Genomic DNA, 24,947 nt, shown 5'->3' with positions numbered 1-24,947 from the left:
CATCTACGTTCTCCCGCTTAAGAGGGAACTAAGCTAAATCAAATTTATCTTTTTGGAGTCTGTTCCACGTCTCTCTTTGGACTACGTTAGAAGAACTTAAATTTGGAGTGATTTAACTGAAATAATTTGAATTTAAAAAGATATAATCTACAGAATAAAATAATCCAAAAAGAGGAATAGCCTGGTTGGTGGCAAGAAGACTACTCTGTATGGACATTTGGTTGGTTATATACAATTTATTGACTGCTAATTATTCTAAAAGTTATAAATCAGCAAATTGGGTAAATATAATATCTGAAGCTTGGATTTGATAAATATTGAGGTTTATAAAAAACTGCTCTATTTGACACATATTTAATAATATTGGAGGGGTCTAAGGTATTTTGAGGAGGTGTCAATTTTTGTAATAGGAGACTGGTGGACACAAAAGGTTATTGTGGAAAAACTTTTCTTTTTTTCCTTCTTTTGGGTTATTTAGATTAAAATGTTGAATCCACCAAAGAAAGGGATGGATGGGGGGACACCAACAGAAAGGAAAGGGTCTAAGCAAGAAGCAGAATTCAAAGCAGATATTTTAAGAATGTTTGCAGAAATTAAACAAAGTGAAAAAAATTTGGAGTCAAAATTAGAGCAGGTTGATAATAAGATTGGAAAAATGGATTAAAAAATTCATGAAACAGTCAATGAGTTGAAAGGGCAAATAAAATATGTGTCTAGGTGAATGAAAACTTTAGAAGAGGGGATGAAGAAGACAAAATTGGAAATGAAAGATGTTAAACGGGAGGAGGAGAGAATTAAAGTAGAGATGACGGAATTGAATAAAGCACAAGAAGAGATGAAGGATGTGATAGCCATGAATGAACTGAGGTAGAGGGAGGTGAATCTGAGGTTCAGAGCTGTACCAGAGACACAAGGAGAAAATATTAAAGAGAAACTGACAACAGAAATAGCACAATGGTTGGAATGGTTGGAAGTAATGGCAAAAACGGTACAAAATGCATTTAGAATGAGAGTAAGAACAACCAAAGCAAGAAGAACTTTGAAGTGTCAGGCATAGCTCTAATGGCTTTAGCCCAAACATAGCAGAGTTTTCCTGCACAGCGAAGAAGCTAGTTGAGGTGGAAATGACTAGTCAGCTAGACTCAGAATAACTATTTACAGGATTTATTAAAAGGAAAAAGAAACCAGCAGAGTTTCTGCATACAAAAACAAAGTAAAATAAATCCTTTCTCTCTCTCTCTCTCTCTCTCTTAACCATACACAGCACTCCTTCTCCTAACACACCTAACAACAAACTGTGCTAGCATTCCTAGATAACAGAGTTGAGTGCTGGTCGTTAACCAATCAGAGTAAGTAGTTTCTAGGTCAAGCAGACCTTGGCTTTCTGCCAAGAGTAAATTGACACTGCCTTGAGTTAATTGTGTGAAGCCAGAATCTGCAAGTTTTCATGAGAATCAATTAACAGAAACTGAACAGATTTGTAGGAGACTGCTTGATTACATTCAAAGATAGAGAAATGAGAAATATGATTCTATAGAAGAACAGAGAAAAGAGATTGAGTACAGTGGTGCCCCGCAAGACGAACGCCTCGCAAGACGGAAAACCCGCTAGACGAAAGGGTTTTCCGTTTTAGAGGCGCTTCGCAAGACGAATTTCCCTATGGGCTTGCTTCGCAAGACGACAGCCCATAGGGAAATCTCCGGGACAGTGGGGAAGCGCAGCTCGTCTTCCCCGCTGTCCTCGGACCTCCTCCGAAGCCTGGCGGCGGGGCGGGGACACCTCCTCCTGCCGCCGGGCTTCGGAAGGATGCCCCGATGCCGGGCGGCGAGGCGGGAACGCCTCCCCCCGCCGCCCGGCATCGGAACGATGTCCCGAAGCCGGGCGGCGGGGCGGGAAAGCCTCCCCCCGCCGCCCGGCTTCGGGGCGGGAAAGCCTCCCCCCGCCGCCCGGCTTCGGGGCAGGAACGCCTCCCCCTGCCGCCCGGCTTTGGGGCATCGTCCCGATGCCGGGCGGCGGGACAGGAACGCCTCCCCCCGCCGCCCGGCTTTGGGGCATCGTCCCGATGCCGGGCGGCGGGACAGGAACGCCTCCCCCCGCCACCCGGCTTCGGGGCAGGAACGCCTCCCCCTGCCGCCCGGCTTTGGGGCATCGTCCCGATGCCGGGCGGCGGGACAGGAACGCCTCCCCCCGCCGCCCGGCTTCGGGGCATCGTCCCGATGCCGGGCGGCGGGACAGGAACGCCTCCCCCCGCCGCCCGGCTTCGGGGCATCGTCCCGAAGCCAGGCGGCGGGGCGGGAAAGTCTCCCCCCGCCGCCCGGCTTCGGGGCATCGTCCCGATGCCGGGCGGCGGGGCGGGAACGCCTCCCCCCGCCACCCGGCTTCGGGGCATCGTCCCGATGCCGGGCGGCGGGGCGAGAAAGCCTCCCCCCGCCGCCTGGCATCGGAACGATGTCCTGAAGCCGGGCGGCGGGGCCGCGAAGCCTGGGCGCGCTGGCAACTCTCCGCAAGGAGCGCCCAGGCTTCGTCCCCCCTGCTTGCCTTCCCAGGGGCTTTTAAATCGCCCGGACAGCGGAGAAGTCCTCCGCTGTCCCGGGCGATTTTAAAATGCCGCCAGAAGAGGTCGGGGGAAGGCGGTTTCCATAGGAACGCATTAATTGATTTTCAATGCATTCCTATGGAAAACCGTGCATTGCAAGACGAAAAACTCGCAAGACGAAGAGACTTGCGGAACGAATTAATTTCGTCTTGCGAGGCACCACTGTATAGATAGGAACTTCATAATCATCTTTAAAGACATACCAATCAGATTACTTAAACGAAGAGACCCATACAAACCACTGGTGAAGACGTTGAAGAAAAATAATATCGATTTTAGATGGGAGTTCCCGGAAGGAATCTCATTTGCGTATAGAAGTAAGAGGCACAGATTGACAAGCCCAGAGGAGACTGGGAAATTTCTGAGAAAATATAAGGAATTAAGAGCAGAAAAGGATGAAACTAAAGGAGCAGGAGGAGGAGCACCGGGGGGGGGGGGAGTCAGAACCAGAGGAAGAAGAGGGAGATAATGGAAAGAAATCAGAAGAGGAAGAAGAAACAGATAAATTATAAAAATATAAATAAAATTTATTTAAAATCAGGTCATCATGGTGCTAAAAATTTGGAATTGGAACATTAATGGGATGAATGATAAAAAGAGGAATAAAATTGAACAATTTCTAAAAAAGAGAAACCTAGACATCATCTGCTTACAAGAAACGCATGTGGCAAGAAGACACAAAAAAATTTGATCAATAAAAGACTAGGAAATGAATTTATATCTTCAGATATGGAGAAAAAAAGAGGAGTGGTTATGTATATAAAAAACAAAATTGAAGCTCAACAAATCTTTAAAGATGAAGAAGGAAGGATAATAGCGGTTCGGATCAAATGGCAAGGAGAAAATTTGATTATAGTTGGGATCTACGCACCTAATGGTAATAAGACTGAATTTTACAAAACTTTTGAGGAAAAATTATTTGATTACATGGATCAGAAAATTATAATAATGGGTGATATGAATGGGGTGGTCTCACTAGAAATGGATAGACTTAGAGAGGGAGCAAGTAAAGAAGGGAAATTACCCAAATCCTTTTTTTCAATGATAAAGAATTGCAATCTGATAGATATTTGGTGACTTAGACACCCATTGGACAAACAGTTTACTTACCACTCAGAACCGAACCAGTCAATGTCAAGGATAGATCAGATTTGGATCTCGAACGAGTTGACTCCAAGAACCCAACAAATTGGAATTCAACCGAAAGTGATATCCGATCATAGCCCAATAAAATTTGAACTAAAAGGCTTTGAGGAAAGGACTTTCAGATGGAAAATGAATAACTATCTCTTAGATGATCAGAAAATTACAGAAAAAGCACAAAAGAGGTTAACGGAATACTTTGTTGACAACTGTAATAAGGGTACAAGGATAAATTTGGTTTGGGATGCAAGCAAGGCAGTGATGAGAGGGTTTTTTATTCAGCAGAATTCAATTAAGAATAAAAACAGAGAAAAGGGTAAAAAAGAAATTTTGAAGCAGATAATGGACAATGAACAGAAACTAATTAAGAAACCAAACAATGTAAAGATAAAAGAAAACATTAAAGTTCTACAAACTCAGTTTGCGATGATAATAAATAGAGAAGTGGAATGGAATATCAAATAAATAATAATAATAATAATAAATTTTATTTATATCCCGCCCTCCCCAGCCGAAGCCGGGCTCAGGGCGGCTAACAACACTAAAACAGTGCAACATTATAAAAACATTATAAAAATTAATTAAAATCAAAATTGATGACAGAAAAACTTTGAATTTGCAAACAAATCAGGAAAATGGCTTGCGTGGCAAATAAAAAGAAAAGAAAAGAGCAGAATACAATAAACAAAATTATAGTGGAAGGAGAAGAGATAGTCAATCCGAAGGAAATCAGAAAGGGATTCTTGGACTATTACAGAAGATTGTACAAAAATAGAGAAAGAAACAATTTGAGGAAAATAGAGAGATTTTTGAAGGAGAAAGAGGTGCAGAAGATCCCGACAGACAAAAAAGAACAGTTGAATGCCCCAATAGAAATGGAGAAGATAAAAGAAGCAATAAAAATTTTAAAGAGGGGAAAGGCTCCAGGCCCAGATGGATTCATCGCAAGTTATTATAAAGAAATGAAATCTGTTTTGATGGCACCACTGAAAGAAGTAATGAATAACATTTTGAGGGAAAGAGACATTCCGGAAACATGGAAAGAAGCCTACATCACATTTATTCCAAAGCAAGACTCGGATTTAACACAAGTTAAAAATTATAGGCCGATTTCACTGCTAAATACAGATTACAAAATATTTGCAGGGATTCTTGCGAAAAGAATGAAAAGCATACTATTAGGAATTATTCACAAGGATCAGGCAAGTTTCCTTCCGGGTAGGCAGATGAAAGATAATATAAGGAATATAATTAATATTGTGGAATATCTGTCTGCCAGGAATGAGAAACAAGCCATAATGATGTTTGTGGATGCAGAAAAGGCCTTTGACAATATAGCATGGGACTTTATGCTAAAAAAATTAGAACATATGGATGTTGGTAAAGAATTTTTCAATGGAATAAAGGCAATCTATACAGAGCAAAAAGCCAAATTGATTATAAACAATGTAATTACAGAAGAAGTAAAGATATCAAAAGGAACAAGACAGGGATGTCCGCTTTCGCCATTATTATTTATAATGGTGCTATTATTCGATTAGACAAAATGGAAAAATAAAAGGAGTGACAATTGGTCAAAATGAATATAAAATCAAAGCGTTTGCAGATGATTTGGTAATAACGATAGAAGATCCATTAAGTACTGTAAAAGAAGTATTGGAGGAAATTGAACAATTTGGAGGCGTGGCAGGGTTTATACTAAATAATAATAATAATAATAATAATAATAATAATAATAATAATTTATTATTTATACCCCGCCCATCTGGCTGGGCCTCCCCAGCCACTCTGGGCGGCTTCCATAAAAACCAAATATACAGTAAGATATCACACGTTAAAAACTTCCCTGAACAGGGCTGCCTTAAGATGTCTTCTGAATGTCAGGTAGTTGTTTATCGCTTTGACATCTGCTGGAAGGGCGTTCCACAGGGCGGGCGCCACTACTGAGAAGGCCCTCTGCCTGGTTCCCTGTAGCTTTGCTTCTCGCAATGAGGGAACCGCCAGAAGGCCCTCGGCGCTGGACCTCAGCGTCCGGGCAGAATGATGGGGGTGGAGACGCTCCTTCAGGTATACTGGACCAAGGCCGTTTAGGGCTTTAAAGGTCAGCACCAACACTTTGAATTGTGCTCGGAAACGTACTGGGAGCCAATGTAGGTCTTTCAAGACCGGTGTTATATGGTCTCGGCAGCCGCTCCCAGTCACCAGTCTAGCTGCCGCATTCTGGATTAGTTGTAGTTTCCGAGTCACCTTCAAAGGTAGCCCCACGTAGAGTGCATTGCAGTAGTCCAAGCGGGAGATAACCATAGCATGCACCACTCTGGCGAGACAGTCCGCAGGCAGATAGGGTCTCAGCCTACGTACCAGATGGAGCTGGTAAACAGCTGCCCTGGACACAGATTTAACCTGTGCTTCCATGGACAGCTGTGAGTCCAAAATGACTCCCAGGCTGCGCACCTGGTCCTTCAGGGGCACAGTTACCCCATTCAGGACCAGGGAATCATCCACACCTGCCCGCCTCCTGTCCCCCAAAAACAGTACTTCTGTCTTGTCAGGATTCAACCTCAATCTGTTAGCCGCCATCCATCCTCCAACTGCCTTCAGAGGAAAACGAAAATGATCGCGAAAAATATGGACCAAAGTGTAATAGAAATCATGCAACAGCAAACAGAGATAGAGGTGGTTAAAAAGGTGAAATATTTGGGAATATGGTTAACCTCTAAAAATATAGACCTATTTAAGAACAACTATGAACCGGTGTGGAAAGGAATAAGAAAGGACTTGGAGGTGTGGCGAAGAATGAAACTGTCCTTTTGGGGCAGAATATCTACAATTAAGATGAATGTGCTTCCAAAGCATATTTATGGCGTGAGAAGAAGAAAATTCACAAAAGTTTTGAGAACCACATCTTCCGAGGTCCTTTAATAGAAGTTTGGGATAGATATAAAAACCTACTAGAACCTAGAGTACCACACTGGTTATCTCCATTAGAAGTTATGAGTGTAAGGAAAATTAATATGAGAGGTAATTGGATCACATATGGCCAACTGATATTTAAAGAAGGAGGAAAATGGAAAATGAAACCATATGAACAAGTTAAAGAACATGTATATGACTAGTTGCATTATTTTCAAATAAATGAAATGTTTAGGAAAGACATTAAAGAATGTGGATATGTAGACAAAGACTCAAAATTTCAGACAGAAATAATAAATAATGATTTTAAAATTCTATCTAAAATGTATAAGTTGTTGTTAGAATGGAATTTGAAAGATGAGGAAGTTAAGTCGGTAATGATACATTGAGCAAGAGACTTTGGTTATAATATACAATTTGAAGACTGGGAAAGACTATGGAAGGAGAATTTAAAATTTACAGCATGTATGACGTTAAAAGAAAATGTGATGAAAATGTTTTATAGATGGTATATAACACCGGTAAAACTAGTGAAAATGTATAAGACATGTAACAATTGTTGGAAATGTAGCGGCAAAGAAGGCTCTTTTTACCATATGTGGTGGGAATGTAAGAAAGTGAAAGGCTTCTGGGAAAGGATATATAATGAGTTGAAGAAGATATTAAAATGCACATTTATAAAGAAACCAGAGGCCTTTCTGTTAGGGATATTAGGAAACGAGATAAAGAGAAAGGACTGTAAACAAATTGACTGGGAAGATCAGATACCTAAGAGACCAAAAGTTCATCGAGGACTGGGGAAAATTTGCAGAATATCTGGAATGTATAAGTAAGGGACAGATAACGCTAGAGGGATTTAAAGAAGCACTGTTAAAATGGAATAGAAAGGGAAAGGATTAAATAATGACAATAAAACTTAAGGAATGCGTAACTTAAATAAAAACTATGGACGATTTATGGAAAAGCTGAAGGAAGTCCAGAAAAGAAACATTTTGTGAAAAATTGGATGTGAAACTGTTGTATGTTTTTGTTGTAAATTAATAAAAAATTATATATATATGATGAAATATGCAGTATAGTGAATATATATAGTGAAATATATATAGTGAAATATGCAGAATAAGGCAATTTCTTGCATTCCTAAAATCTGCAGAAAGAAACTGATAATCTAAGAACAGTGAGAAGCATCCAAAATCCAAGCTCCAAGGAAGCATCTCAGGGATGTCTCTTCCACTTCAGTCAGCTCTTCCTATCAGGAAGTTCTTCCTGATGTTTAGTCAGAATCTCTTTTCTTGTGGTTCAGATCTGACTCTCCAGAGCAGGAGAAAACAAGCCTGTTCCCTCTTTCATGTGACAGCCTTTGAGATATTTGAAGATAGCTATCATATCTCCTCTCAGTCTTCATACCCAACATACCCAGCTCCTTCAACCATTCCTCATAAGACTTGGTTTCCAGACCCTTGATCATCTTGGTTGCCCTCCTCTGCACATGTTCTAGCTTGTCAACATCCTTCTTAAATTGTGGTGCCCAGAATTGGACACAGTATTCCAGGTGTGGTCTGACCAAGGCAGAATAGAGCAGTACTATTACTTCCCTCTCTCCAAGTTCGCTCTCTTCAAGTTCGCAGACATCTTACATGACCACATTCTCTGTTTCTTGGACTTGTTTCAGGAAGTGTTCTTTAAAAATAATTCAACCTGAACAACTGGCTATATATTTCATATCAAACAATGTCAACATTGGATGAATTTGGGTGTAGGCTAGAAAATGAAAAGTGGAACAGAGGAGATGATATATCTGGGGCAGAGTAGGTGTTACTGAATAGGGAACAGAACTTAGCTCCCCTGGTGAAGTTGCTGTCAAATTGTCCCAGGCATTTTTCACTCTATATGGCTCCAACCTTAAGCATTTTGTATGTGTGTGTGTGTCACTGTCGGTACTCTTTAGCGTCTTATTAATTGCCTTTCCTCCTATTCTAGACTTTGATGCCTGCCTTCTTCCAAGCAAGCCATTTTAACATCTTCTAACGGGGGAAAAAATACACAGCAGGGAAAGGTCAGATCTGCTTCATGGGATACATTTTTGCATGTGCCTCAGGTAGGGACAAATAAACAACCACAGTCGTCGGTAATATCACCCCGTGCAACTTTCTCTAACCGCTAGTTAGGCGTTAATATACTTAGAAGGTTGCTCTTCTAATTTGAACTGTGCGAGACTTTGGCTGGAGGCTACTCCTGTGTCCCAGTGATAAAAGAAGACATAAAACAACCCCCTGCCTGATCGTTCTCCCTGGCTGTCGGTGAATCATGTTTAATGGCATCTCCATTGCAGTTTGGGCCAATTTGCTTGCAATGGCATCCTTTTGCATGGGCTTACTGCTCAGCAGGCCCTGAAGCAATCTATGAATAACTTCCCAACAGATGCTGTTTATGAATTGAAGCAAATGGCTTCCCTGTTTCTCTTTTTCTCACTTCAATAATTTTCAGTTACATTACGATGAATATTTATAGTCCTATAGCTGTGCATAAAAATGGGGAACAAGCCGACCTATGCATTGTTTCATACGTGAGAGCTGTTCTAATGGGCTTTTGGCTCGCTGGTTTTAATAATGTTCTGTTGATGGACTGAAAGGCGGATGCAAATTGTAGATCCGTCATTTTCATTCACTGTTTTTAGCGGAGTAGGCATTGATGAAAGACTACATTAGCGGCATCTATAGCCAGCCTTATCTCCTGGAAATAATGCACCCCATAATATAAGCACACAATACCTTTTTCTCCTTGACGGCGCCTCCTTTAAGTCATCTCAAACATTTTGTTAAACAAAGGTTCTAATGCTAACACAACCACTACTCTCTGGTTTTCATTGTACTCGCAATAAAACACCATGCAATTTATGAGAAAATTGCTATCTGCTGCTAGGAGTAGCCATTTAGCTAATGTAACATGTTCGAGGAATTAAAATGTAAAAATCTAAAGAAAAGATGTTGTTCCTGATTTGTGGGCTTGATGGCTTTTCTTCAGCGGCACAGCTCAGAGTTATATTTCCGTCTTTAAATGGCTGTTTCAGAATGCTCTTTATAATTCTGTAGAGGCTCTCTTTAAGATATTCTGCCAGGAAAAGGGTTTAGATTTACAACCCAACATGTTTATTGAATCTTATTTCCAGGGAGCTATTCTCAGTGCTCCTCAATTCATTTTCAAATGCCTGATCCACTTGCTATTACTTTATTCCCAAGATTAATAAGTAGATAAACATCCTCATATAAACTTAATGCGTGCATAAATATACATATGTGCAAAGTATATACATGCTTACATCTATATGTCCATGCAGTGTTACAGTGTAAGATGCCCAACAGCACATCCCCATTTACATGGCTGTATTATGGACAATAGGGGTGCAATAAAAAGCAATGGGTTTTACATGCTTAATAAAGGCTGTGAGCTTTATGGGTAGCATAGATATTAGTGTTTGTCTGTACACCCCCAAAGCATATACCTCTGATGCCTACTTCTGCCTCTATTACCCAGAGCCTCTATAAAAAAGGAGTAGAAAGTAAGGATTAATATAATTATGGGATTACTATAATTATGTCCATGCTCATTGTACCTCTCTATGACTCAACAGGATATCACCATTAACCAGCCTAAATAACAGATTCTGTGCCTACATAAAGCCAGTGTTTCATACTTCCATCCAGTTTTGCTCTTTATAAATGAGCAGAAATCCTGTTATGCTGCCAGTTGCTTTTCTGATAATGTAATTTTGAGAAATATACTATGTGCTTTATTCCAGGAAATTGGCTTCCTGAACTATAGGGTGGTAAATTGAGTTATTCCCCAAAATGACTCTAAGAGTTGGTATACTCATGTTGGGGAGAAGGAAACGGAATGCTGTGGTGGCTTTCTGGACTTTGGATCCATTAAGATAGTCCACTCCACACAAATTATTATTCTATCAAAAGGAAAGTGTATTGTTGGTGATGTTACTATTATTTTACCAACAATCCCAAGTATTTCAATTGTGGCATGCCATCATGGGCGGCGTTCAACTACCACATCATGTCAACACAAGGATTTCCTTTTGCGGATTTAGGGGACACATGTAGGGCAGGGGAGAAGAGGAGGAGAACAAGAATGTGCAGATGGAACATTCATTTAATGATACATTGGCTTCCAGCTCGAGTTATTGGAATTCTTAATTACCCTAGATTATGACTTATATCCTAATTCTTAGTTTTTAAGTGGTGAAGCAGTGAATCTTAGACTGAAATGATAAAAAGGACTTCCGGGTTAGCGCCATCGGTAATGGCGGAATCCCTCTGACTAGGAGGGATTTGCTTTGTGGGAATTGGGTCTGTCCGCCACGGCAAAGGCGGAGACCCTTTAAAAATCACAGGTGGGTGAAACCTGTGAACGTGGGATTCGGTGGGCACCCTTTGCGCCCCCCAACTCACGGGGGAACCCGACTACGGGCTCCGGAGCGAAGCGGGGTGAGCGGCGCGGTGCTGTGAATTGACTGCTTTTTCCACGGAGCGAAGCCGCACAGCCGTTACCGGAGAGCGCTGGCTTTTTCCTGTGACAATTCGACTTCAAAAGCAACTACCCGTGAGTAGGATAAATCAGAAAAAAGGAGAAAAAAAAAAGACTCAATTTGACACCGAAGCGGGGAGGCTTAAACAGGAAGTCCGCCTTCCGCTTTTGTAAATAGACTGAAGCAAAGACGTTACAAGCTAAAGTCTTTGAAAGTTTTTTGATAAAGGATTAAATCTCCATTGGTTAAAAATACAAAACTCCCCTTGGAAGCAGGTGAAGAGGGGGAAAATTTGGAATTTTGAACGTAGTAAGCCTGCAGGAGTGAGGGGAAGATCAAATTACCTCAGCTCTGAACTTGGGAACGGGCTGCCAGATGACGTTTGGGGAAAGTTTATTGACAGAATGGATTTGACAGCTAGCTAAAATAAGAGCAAGACACTGTTTCCATTGTCCTCTTCTGCATTTAAGATGGAGGGAAAAGTAACTGAAAATCGAAACTATGTTTAATGCCTGAGTTGTGCTTGAAAGAACTGATACAAGTGGAGACTGTTTCCCTCTAGAGGGAGCCTTTGAAATTGTTATAGGAGTGTAACTGGGAGGTCTCCAGAGGCAAGATAAGGATTCTGAGAACCAGAGATTGACCTTGGACTATTCAAAATGTTGATAGGAGAAGTTATTTTGACTGCATTATGTAAGACAAACTATTTGCTGGAAGAGATTCATAAAAAGATATAGATATAGATATGACAGTGCTTTTATTTCTAAAAATGTTTAGGGGTACTCTCATTTTGATTCAAGAAAACCACCATTTTATAGTTCAAATCGGGAAAATAAATACAGTAAATGGACAAAAGTACAAAGAACATGCATTATCTCATATTACACAGCTGACAGCTCGCAGTAACTTCCACATGGGCATGAAGTTGTGTGCACTAACACCTTCCCGATTCCTCTGATGAAAAATAGTAATTTTCCTACTCATATTGAAATAGTGCCCCTCAATGAGGCCAAACTTTCATCAGTAAAACACCACACATCCACATTCCACACCGCTTCACACATTAAACGCTCGCTTCTGTCTGAGACTCAGGAAACACTGTGACAGGAAATGAGGCTGCCATCAGGGGTAGCAACTGAACTGATGATTCACCATGCTAGAGAAGAAACTATTTTTTGAATTTTTTTAGTTTCTTCTCCCATTAGATTCACAAAATATTTAGCGGTAGGTATGCGTATCCTTATGTCCCCCCCAGAAAATAAGCACTGGGTATAGATATATATGGCGATTCCAAAGGGACAGACAACACAATCAGTGTCAGTTTTCATCCATGATATTTTATAAGAACAAGAGTCTGTGGTTTTTTTTTTTTTAATAGAAAATATATTGGTGTGTTAATTCTTCTCAGTGTTAGGATGTATTAACTGATTACTTATGCCAGTGGTGCTACCCTACATTTTGATAACACTTTACAACAATGAACAATCTACTTCAGCACCTGGTACTCCTAATTTACTTTTTTCTTTTTTTTAGATAGCCCATTAACAAAACCTATTTGTCTAATTCAACTTGGCAATTTTCTCTGTTCTTTAGCATCAATGTTAATTTAATCAGATTGAACTGTTCCCAGATTTTCCTAATTATGTCTTGTTTAGTCGGTTTACATTACGAGAATGTTCGCAGTCTCTTGCATCGAGCAGCCTTGCAATGGTTAACATATGCAGGCTCTTACATCTTGCCAGAAACCTACCTCTCTCAAAATTTAGTAAGCACACTATGGGCTTTACTAGAAGTTCAGCCTTTAAACTTCCTCTTATTATCTCAGCCACTTGACTCCAGAGTTGTTTGGCTTTGTTACATTTTCAGCGTAGATGCTAAAAATCCCCTTTTGTTGCTTCACAAAACCAACAAAATAAAGCAAAGATATTACAAAGACAGGAAAGGTCACCAGGGAAATTTGCCTGGCCAGGCAGAGACCCCCCAACCCCAGGTGACACCCAGGTGGAATAATGATGCATGACAACGTGTTATGGGATTAAAATTGGCCACAACTTTATTAAACTTTCAGATGTAGGCAGATCTTGGACTCTGGGCCCTTCAAAGATTGCATACAACAGATGTGCACAGAACTTCCACCTATAGTGGCCCATATGATGAGGTGCACATACATACACCCAGATCAGGGTTCAATTGAGCAGGAAATCTGCAGCTTTTTTCTTTTCTTTTTTAAGCTTCTTTAATGGCTTACATATTATTTGCACACAATTAACTGCAAATTGAAAGCCCTCTCCATCCCATGGCTCCTAATGATTTGTTTATTGTCATGCGCCTTCAATTTGCTTGCTCACTGGGCAAGCTATAAATAACCCCATATTGTAAATTATTAATAAAATTGCCTTCTATTTTATCACTTTCTCAGCTGATCCAAAACCATGAAAAGCCATGTCTTTAAAAAACAACAACCCAAAAACCTTAATATACGCAAAGTGGAAAGGAAATGTTTTGCTTTTATGCAACAGAACTAATGCTTTTTTCTGGTTAGAGTGAATATGCTTCTTTTAGATTGGAGGCTAATACCAAAGTGCCTTTATATTACGGTACTTAACAAAAAAGCTAGCATGCATTTCTCCCTCTCCCTCTCACATTTATTTTTATTTTTAAAGAAAACAATAATCTTTTCATTTGAGTATTGTCCCTTTTCATAGCTGCCTTGTTTGGGCGGACTTTTTTAGGCTATTGTTCACTGCTCCTTTCAGAAACACAATAAGCCCCATTAGTAAAAACAAGGAGCTTCAGATTAATGGCTTAAAACGAGGAGGATCTTAATGTTAACATTATTGTGTGTGCATGACTTTTATCGGCTGAGGATTAAAAATTAATCACCAAACATGTTTGAGAGGCAGGCTTCACAGCTAAATTTGGAATCCAGGATTTTCGTTTGGTTTTCTACAATAAAAAGGTAAAGGTACCCCTGCCCTTACGGGCCAGTCGTGTCCGACTCTAGGGTTGTGCGCCCATCTCACTTAAGAGGCCAGGGGCCAGCGCTGTCCGGAGACACTTCCGGGTCACGTGTCCAGCGTGACGAAGCTGCTCTGGCGAGCCAGCACCAGCGCAGCACAATAGAAACACAAATAAAGTTCATATTAACCCTCATGTTTCCAGATTCTGTGGTCCAGAACTCAACTGTCAGATCAACGAAAGAGGATTTTCAAGGGTCACAAGTCAAGTTGGCAATGTCCAATACTTGGCCCGGGTGCAAAGGTTGCTTTCGGCCCATTTGCACCACACCACTGGGCAGAGATGCAGTAGTTTTGAGTTGCATGAGGTGTGTCAAAAACCCGTTACTATTTCTGCAGCAGATGTCCTGTCTCCAGCATCCTAGAGGCACCAAATCAGCATGAAAGGAGAGCTTTTTAGCCACTGAGAAGAAGCCTTCTCTTCCTTTGTGCTGAGCATTTAGGAACACTGAAAGTACAGGGCCCTACAGCTTCAAGAGAATGGTAACCTAAAAGCAACATGACAGGCTAATAATTTGATTACAACACTTTATATAGCTACTAAATTGCATCTTCATTCAAAGTCAAGTGGCATACAATATATACAAGGTGACACCGAATGATGCGACTTCAGAGAATTTCCCAAAGTAGGGGATTTTTCGCAACACAGGGGATCTTTGCTGTCAAGAGAATGGTGTGTGAGTTTGGTTGTTGTACAATGGAAGTTCAAGGAAAACAAAATGTAAGTCACTCCTGAATAAAATAAAAAAATTCCTTCCAGTAGCACCTTAAAGACCAACTAAGTTAGTTCTTGGTATGAGCTTTCGTGTGCATGCATAGAAGGGTCTGGTGACTTCTGTTTCAGTGTATCTGAAGAAGTGTGCATGCACACGAAAGCTCATACCAAGAACTAACTTAGTTGGTCTTTAAGGTGCTACTGGAAGGAATTTTTTTATTTTGTTTTGACTATGGCAGACCAACACGGCTACCTATCTGTAACTGGAACTCCTGAATAAGATATTGGAGGACTCCAAATAATTTGCTCTGTCTACATGCACAGAAAATGGATCCAGCTGAAAGCCAACACATGGAGATCTGCACTGGTTGTTGCCTGATATTATTGTATAAAATTATTGTAGGTTTTTAGATGTTTGTACAATCTTAGACGGATTATAATCTGTGAGGGATGCGGCTGTGACTATCTTGAAAGGATGCTGGCCACTACTCTACTGCTACTGGGGCAGAGAGATGCAGCTGGAAGGAGGTGAGGTTTGCAGCAGCTCTGCAAATTAGCATTCAGAGGGCCTCCAGCTGCAAATGGAGCTTTAGATGCCATCACACGTATGGGTGAATACAGACAACCAATTTAGCAAGTGATAAGTCTGGGTGGTAAAGCACAACCACAACTCTCACATGTCACAAGGTGGCTGTGCAGTGCAACCTTTTATCTGCTGCTGGCAGCAGCATGACTTGACTCCATCCCCTCTGGTCCCCTGGGTGGCAATTTGGCAGTGGACTGGTGGCAGCGTCACTTTGGGTTGGCAGTCAACTGTGGCTCTCACCCACTATCTTCATTGACCCAAAACATAGTGCCCCATCAGTGAAGCCAAGCAGCAATTTCTCAATAAGTGGCCATGTTCTTAGGTAAGGTAGTTTGTCTGTCACTAAGAACCTTCCCCAGGGAGTTCTGCATGCCTTTGACAGTGCGCTCTCCATTTGCAGGAGACCAGGGTGAGGCCCAGCATGACTGTTTAGCATTTTGCATAAACTGTGTGTACATCCAATCACGTACAAGCCACAGAGATTTGGTGGTGGGAAAATCAATGTGGGAAAGGCTCCCCAAAGATTTAAAAAAAGATTAAAAAAACCACACACACTACAACCCCACTGCCCTAATCAGATCTCTCTGTAGGCAAAATAAGAAAGCCATACAGATGTTCTTCTGCATTGATTGCTGGGTTACTGCTGCTCAGAACTATATTTTTATTCAAACATGCAACCATTCAGTCTGTGCAACTGCCGTCAACATTGCTCTCCCTATTTAACAAACCAACAATGAGGAAGCAGATGGGTTGTTGACAGCGGGCTTTCGTCAGCGAGCCTCGTAGCTGGTTAAATGTTTTAAGAAGGCTGTTAGTCACATCTGCATTCGTGCAGTATTTAATTTTATGTCTCCTTTCAACCAGACAGTCAGCGATAATGGCCAGTGTGCAACAGGCCCCCCAGTGGCACGGCGCATTTACAAGGCCACTGTGCCAACCATAACGCTGCTGTGGCAAGGCTGGCGCTGTACGTCAGCTCATTGTGAGGAGCAGCTTATCGCCTCCCTGGGGAGCTCTGAGTAAACTTACTCATCTCCTCGCAGATGTTTCCTGAAAACCTTATCAATCAAGGCACTTTATCCTGAGATTTATACGTTTAGGTGTTTCGGCAGTTGAGCACGACATGACGTCGGTGCACTTCACTGCAGCACTGCTCTGCACCCGATATTTCTCTGGCAACGCTGCCTCCAGCAGTTGCAGTCGGACAGAAAAAAATGATTGCTCGAAGGTGGTGGAGAAAGTGGGTAGAGAAAAGTTTTTTTTCTCCCTCTCTCATAATGCTGGATGTTCAGCCAAGTTGAGTGTTGGAAGGTTCAGGGTGGATAAAAGAAAGGACTTCTGTATGCAGTGACCTGGAAACTACAAGTAATCCAGAATGCGGCCGCTAGATTGATGACTGAGAATGGCCGCCGAGACCATATAACACCTGTCCTGAAAGACCTACATTGGCTCCCAGTACCTTTCTGAGCACAATTCAAAGTGTTGGTGCTGACCTTTAAAGCCCTAAACGGCCTCAGCCCAGTATACCCGAAGGAGCATCTCCACCCCCATCGTTCAGCTCGGACACTGAGGTCCAGTGCTGAGGGCCTTCTGGCGGTTCCCTTCCTACAAGAAGTGAGGTTGCAGGGAACCAGGCAGAGGGCCTTCTTGGTAGTGGCACCTGCCCTGTGGAACGCCCTCCCACCAGATGTCAAGGAAATAAACAACTATCCCTGCTAAGGGAAGTTTTTAATGTTTGATGTTTTGCCACATTATTATTATTATTATTATTATTATTATTATTATTCTGTTGGGAGCTGCCCAGAGTAACTGGTATTATTCTGTTGGGAGCTGCCCATCCAGAGAGGCGGAGTATAAATAATAAATTGTTGTTGTTGTTGTTAAACTATGGACCTCGTTTCACAGGAGGCAGTAACGGCCACCAACCTAGATGGCTTTAAAAGAGAATTGGACATATTTGTAGGCGACAAGGGTATCAGTCTATCCAGGACTATCCATGGTCGGAGGCAGTGCTGCTTCTGAAGACCAGTTCCTGGAAGCCACAGGAGGGGAGAGTCCTCTTCTGCTCAGGTCCTGCTTTTGTGAGCTTCTCATGGGCACCTCATTGGCCACTATCAGAGCAGGCTGCTGTACTAGACGGGCCACTGGTCTGATCCATTAATATTTTCATATGTTCTTATGATGTCTGAAGGTAGGAAAAGGCTGCTTGTGGCAACTCTGTTGGAAGCCACTGCAGTAATTGTCAGGATTTTTATCTATCCGAGCTGCTCCAGCAGTGGTACAAGTTTTGTATATATCATGTGAGTGTCTGAGTGAGCGTGAGACAGGAAGTCTGAGAACTATTGGAAGTTAGTTTCACTTATGTATGTGATGCAGTTCTGTACTGTTCAGAGGACACAGATGAACTGATGGAGTCTCTGTATTACAAGACTGTAAATAAAGTAGTTTAGCACTATGACTGAGTCTTTCTTCTGCTATGATATGCCAGCAGACTAGTGTGCTCTTCTCAGGAGAGAGGGGTCGCCTATTACCGGTCTCTCTGGACTGAGGGGGGTTTACAATACTTAGGAGGCAAGTAACATGGGTTTCCCCATAGTCATGATCTGCTATGCTGAGGAGCTGAGAATCCTGGAAAGAGATGAGGTAGGCAGGCAGAAATCCCAGGGAAGGAATTGTCTTAACATAATGATAGCCGAGCCATAAAATAAAGAGGGATAAAAAGATTGTATTTATAAACCAGCTTCCAGCTGATTTATGCCCTTAATTTATCTAAATCTCTGACCCGTAGAGCATTGGCAGAAAACCTCAAATTCAGCAAAACCTTAAATCACTGCAGCAAAAACCTGAATTTTCATTAATTAGCTTCATTCCGTTGCCTCACTATATCACATTTCTCCCAAAGTGCTCCTGACTGGTGATTTTGGCAAGAGATTTATCTTTACATTGTAGAAGTGGAACATAAATGTAGAAAGGGCGCGGGGGTTGTTTCTTCTAAAGTTATTTAGGTGTTTCCCGCCTTATAAAGTTCTTTTCAGTTTTGGAAATATTTTCCTTCACAAAGGCTCACTGCTATTTCCAGCCCAATGTCTCATCTGAGTTATTTTATTTTCAAAAAGAACAGAAAGGAGAGTCTGCATTTGAAGCAACAATGAAGCTGCATTTTTTTAAAAAAAAATAACATTATTATTGTGGCCCAGGTATTGTGCTACACACACACACAGACACAGACACACACACACACAGACACACAGACACACACACACAGACACACACACGTAAAACACCTGTATTAGGAACATAAAATGCATGCAATTCAGCATCTTGTTCTCACATCAGCCACCCAGATGCATTCTGGAAGACTCCTGTCTCCATTCTCTCCTTGAAGTTTTATATTGTAGAGAGCAGCATGCCAGATCACATGGTGGTGCTTCCTCCACACAGCACACACAATGGCAGTCCAAATCCTGAGCACGTGTGGATGCCTCTAAAGAAGACATGTTTTCTTCTGCACACACCTGCTGACCTGTTCCTGCTCAGGGGTGCTGCAAAGCTATTGCAATACCCCATGATGTGATTAAAAGGTCAAATTACTTATAAGCGTGGTGCTGGTTATACGGATTATTTGAGCACAGTCAACCACAGTGGTCAATTGACAATATGTATGTATGTATGTATGTATGTATGTATGTATTTATGTATTTATTTATTTATTTATTTATTTATTTGCAGTTTTATTTATTAATGTTCTTATATTACATCAGTAAACGTTGCCATATTACATCACAAGGCTCATTATGCTGTAATTTTCAGCATGTATGCAAAATTTATATACTTAAAGGGAAAAAGAAACCCACAAGGACAAAAAATTATTCCAAAATAATATATATACCAACACTTTGGACTTCCTGCCTATCTCGTTGTATATTCCTTTTTTAAACAAATGAATGTACTCTTACTGTTGTATATTTCTTTACATTTTATCTAGTATATTCCTATACCAATATGTACCCTTGGTCTTATTTCTCAACTCAAGTCTCTCTCCAACATCAGTCGAATGCTAGCATAGATAGCGAACCTTTACTGTATTTTTGGACATATATCTTATATCTATCCCACTTTTCCATAAATTTTTGTTTTGAATTGCCTCTCAGGCTACTTGTCAACTGCTCCATTTCAGCAAATCCTTGTAGCTTGTTATGCCAATCCATTATTGTCGGGACTATTGTGGATGCCGCTAAAGAACACATGCTTTCTTCTGCACACACTTGCTGACCTGTTCCTGCTCAGGGGTGCTGCAAAGCTATTGAAATATCCCATGATGTGATTAAAAGGTCGAATTACTTAAAAGCGGTGTGCTGGTTATACGGATTATTTGAGCACAGTCAACCACAGTGGTCAATTGACAATATTTAACTGGTCTGTTAACCTCTCCATTCTTAAGGAAATCAGCCCTGAGTGCTCACTGGAAGGACAGATCCTGAAGCTGAGGCTCCAATACTTTGGCCACCTCATGAGAAGAGAAGACTCCCTGGAAAAGACCCTGATGTTGGGAAAGATGGAGGGCACAAGGAGAAGGGGACGACAGAGGACGAGATGGTTGGACAGTGTTCTCGAAGCTACTAGCATGAGTTTGACCAAACTGCAGGAGACAGTGGAAGACAGAAGTGCCTGGCGTGCTCTGGTCCATGGGGTCACAAAGAGTCGGACACGACTAAATGACTAAACAACAACAATTGGTCTGTTGACTGACCCCACAACAGGACTCATATTACAGGGAGCCAGAGGCAGAACACCCCCCTTATTTTTTTTCTTTAGCTACTGTTTTTTACTATAAGGGGGCATAGATTTGGTGAGCCTTGGGTAGCCAGAAGGTGGGGCATGAGGATTTCATTAAACCCATCATCCCCATCTTCCCACCCCTGCCCAGAATACTGTATCACTATCCTATTCATTACACACAACTTCCTGATCAGGACCTTTTCCATACTGTTTAATGAGGGTTGAACCTTCCTGTGGGCTAGATTCAACTAATGAGCCCCACTAGCAGAAGCCAATTCAAAGACTTCTGCTAGTGCAGTGGTAGGGCTGCCATATTTCAAAAAGTAAAATTTCTGACACCCGCAAAGATGTTGAGCTTTTTGGGGGAACAAACCCATTTTTTGAGCTTTCTTGGGGAAATGTTTTCCCTGACATTTTGCCCCCTGACGCCGTTTTAACACATGAAAACCAGGACATATTAGGAATTTTCCTGACGTATGGCAAGCCTATTGACTCAGGGTTGGGGTGTGGGAATCAGAGAAAGCCCCAGAACAGCACGCAGGGAAAGAAGAGAGTCGATTGTTCCATACGGCCAGCTGAGAGGGGAGGTTGCTCCATCTCCTTAGCCCTACACTGATTTCCTCCCAGCGACTTAAGCATCTGGTTGGCTCTATTATTTGCATTACGCCTCTGCTTCTTTGCTTCTGACTTTTCAGATGGCTGCTTCTCCCACCTAATAATTTTCTTCTGCGTCTGTGACTAAAACCTTTGGCCTTCGAGTATTCTGACCTCCTCCACATCAGCCTTCCCTCCTCTTCTCTCTATCCTCTTCAATCAGTTCAGAGTGCCTCTGTTAAAATCATCTTTCTCTGCCTCCTTTACCCATTTTTGCTCTCTGCGCTGGACTCTTTCTCTTTTCTGCATTCATCTATCATAGTCCTTAGAGCGAACGAACCACTCCACATCCCCCTTAATTACCTCTCTTCCCTCATCCTTCTCCTCACTGACTGCTGAAGCTCATCTCTGACTGACCTCCTTAAGGACTGTCCAATTACACCGGCTGGCAAAGGCCATTCCCAGTCTGTCCCCCTCAGTACTTTTAAGGTAGTACACAGTTAGCATAGGACATTCGTTAACATGGATGGTGATGGTCACATACTCAAATGCAAGTGCCACAGAGAACCTTTCTCAAAATGTGGAGCTGCCACAATTCCAATAACTCCTTGGAACAAAATAAGTTTAATTTAAAAAATTCTGTGTTGCCTTTCAGGACAAGGCCCCACCACCAGCACCACCAAGGCAGCTTACAAAGGGTAATTTAAACCATGAAATGGTTTTTGAAGTGCATATTAAACAATGCATTTACAAAACCAATGAAAGATACCCCCAGTTTAAAGCCACTGAAAGCTCAGCTCATTGCACTTTTAACAGAATGCAGTTTTAAATGAATAAATGTTTAAGATCCATTTAGAAGCTTATCAAAAAAGAAGTCCCCTTCTTTGGGGAGTGAGAAAAGCCTGGTAGCCTGGTTGTTGTTTAGTCGTGTCCGACTCTTCGTGACCCCATGGACCAGAGCATGCCAGGCACTCCTGTCTTCCGCTGCCTCCTGCAGTTTGGTCAAACTCATGCTAGTAGCTTCGAGAACACTGTCCAACCATCTCACCCTCTGTCGTCCCCTTCTCCTTCTCTTTCCCAACATCAGGGTCTTTTCCAGGGAGTCTTCTTTTCTCTTCTCATGAGGTGGCCAAAGTATTGGAGTCTCAGCTTCAGGATCTGTCCTTCCAGTGAGCACTCAGGGCTGATTTCCTACAGAAAGGATAGGTTTGATCTTCTTGCAGTCCTAGTAGTCTAGTAGTCTGGTATATCTTAATGGTAGCCTTGTAGGCTGACCTCAGATGCTGACCTTAAGGCCTGGTAGGCTTGTATTAATGGTGAATCAGTGATTTTTTAAAATAACTACCAGAATTGTCTCCACCAAACTTTCATCAAACCCAAGAGTCAATGACTGAGATCTGATGCAGCTGCAAGGAAGCCCCAGTGAGTATGTGCAGAAGTCTGGACAGCATTTATTTTTGGTTCCTCACTTCATCTTACAATGCTCACTTAAATATGTATATCATTAGCATAAACGCCAGAAAGTGGATGGCCGTGAAGGCTTGGAGAGGTAGCGTGATGCAGTCAAAACCAAATATTTCTTCACACAAGAGGCAGTGATAGCCACCAACTTGGATGGCTTTAAAAGAGGATTGGACAAATTCATGGAAGATGAGGATTTCATTGGCTGCTAGACATGTTGGCTGTGTTCTTGCTCCACTGTCGGAGGCGGTGTGCCTCTGAATACCAGTTGCTTGGACTCACAAGTCAGGAGAGTGCTGTGGTACTTAGGCCCTGCTGGTGAGCTTCTCATAGGCATCTGGTTGTGACCACCGAGAGACCAGAATACTGGACTATGATGGGTATTTGGCCTGGTCCAGCAGAAATCTTATGTCCTTACCTGAAACACATGCTTGTATTCAGTGACTGTTTACGAAAGGACTTCCTTAAATTTAATTATTTCAAAGGGCTTGTGTTGTCTTATTTATATGTGGGGAGGCTCAAATTAATTTATTATTGACTAGGAAGGCACACTTGACAAGCTTGTAAGCCTCCAATGTACAGGAAAAGATTGAATTATACATGTAAATACAAAGAAGTAAACACCTTCCACTTTCTTGAGACAGCTGTTGAATGGCTGCTGTATCCGGGGCCTGCATCCTTTTCCAGGGTGTGTATAATGACAAGCCAGACGAAGGAAAGTATTGTAAGTGGCGGATGATATATGGTTCATAATTAAGTATCTGTGGCTAAACTGACATGCACTGGAAAGAAGAACAGCCTTACAATAGCCGGCTTGTGAGTTGATGCAGCAAAAGTTGATTGTAATGACAGATTCATGATGTTAACAATAACTGCGATAAGCACTTGGAGACATTCCATCAATAACCAAGTGAATACAGAAAATGATCTGTAAGTACTTGTTTAAAGCAGAAGGAGAAGGAAGACATGCTTGAGATTTGCTGCAGATTTCAAACTTCTATACAGTGGTACTTCAGGTTACATACGCTTCAAGTTACATACGCTTCAGGTTACAGACTCCGCTAACCCAGAAATAGTGCTTCAGGTTAAGAACTTTGCTTCAGGATGAGAACAGAAATCGTGCTCCAGCGGCGCGGCGGCAGCAGGAGGCCCCATTAGCTAAAGTGATGCTTCAGGTTAAGAACAGTTTCAGGTTAAGAACGGACCTCCAGAATGAATTAAGTACTTAACCAGAGGTACCACTGTATTTTGAATGTATCTATAATAGGGATAGGGGAGAAAATAATTTGGTTAGCACAGCAAATTCACACTTCCTGAATTGAAATTGAATGTGAATTGAAACACAGTCAAGAAAAATGCACCAAAACTTATGCATATCAGGGGAAAGTGCACACAAAGATGTTTATTTTCATGAACACAGACAAACCGGCTTTCAAAAATATCTGCATCAGATGAAATTGTGTTGAAAAATGTATATGAATTTCCATATGAACTTTTTTTTTATGGTGTTGAAATGGTGGGAACTAAACTTAAGACTGGGAAAATGAGGGAGGGAAAGAAAAAATGCTTAGAATTTTTTTAAAAAAAATGAAACGACAGTTTGTTTTTGACAAAAAGTTCACAGATGACTAAGCTGTTTGCCACTTTCTCAGGACTTCTGGGTTAGCGCCATCAGCAATGGCGGAATTCCTCTGATCCAGAGGAACCCGCTCCGCGAAAATCGGGTCTTGCCGCCGCGGCGAAGGCGGAGACCCCTTAAAAATCCCAGGCGGAGGAAGCCTGGGAACGTGGGATTCGGCTGACACCAGGAGTAGCCCCCCTACACGCAAGGAGACCCCTTTTTGGGGGGTCCGAAGCGACGTCAGGTTGAGTGGCGTGGTGTCTTGAATCGACCGCTATTTTTACGGAGTGAAGCCGCACAGCCGTTGCCGGAGAGCGCTGACTTTTTCCTGTGGACAATTGGACTCTAAAACAAGTACCCGTGAGTAGAACAGAAAATTGGGCTAAGAAACATTTTAATTTGGTACTCAAGCGGGAAGGTTCTAAACAGGAAGTCCGCCTTCCGTTTTTGTAAATAATCCGAAGCAAAAATTGTGCAAGCTAAAGCCTCAAAAGCTGTTCATAAAGATCTAAAATTCCTCCTGTTTTAACCATCCAAACCCCTCTTTGAAGTAGGAGTAAAGAGGGGAAATTTGACTGTTTATACCTGCAGGAGAGAGAGTAAAGAAAGATAAATTTCCACTGTCTCAAACCTGGGAACGGGGTGTCAGAGACAGTGACTTTTGGCGAAGTTCATTGACCGTGAAAGAAACATCTTTTGACAGACAGCTAAAGAAGAGATACAAATTATCTTCAATGTTGCCCTTTGCATTTAAAAGGAACTAAAAATTCAAAAAGTGAAAGTAACTTTCTTTTGTTGGATTTGCTTTTAAGATGGATACAAATAGAAACTGCCTCCTCTAGAGGGCGTTTGTTAAATTGGAGTGGATCTGGGGTTTTTCCAGCTGCGGTGATTAGGATCCTGGGAACAGACTGTGACCTTGAACAAAAATGTGTCTGGAAGAAACTTTGGTGCTTGCTCTTTGCAAGACGAGCGCCCTGTTAGA

The sequence above is a fragment of the Podarcis erhardii genome (genome assembly GCF_964252035.2).
Source record: "Podarcis erhardii genome assembly, chromosome: 2".
In the NCBI taxonomy this organism is placed as follows: Eukaryota; Metazoa; Chordata; class Lepidosauria; order Squamata; family Lacertidae; genus Podarcis; species Podarcis erhardii.
Note: the sequence above shows the minus strand (reverse complement) of the source record.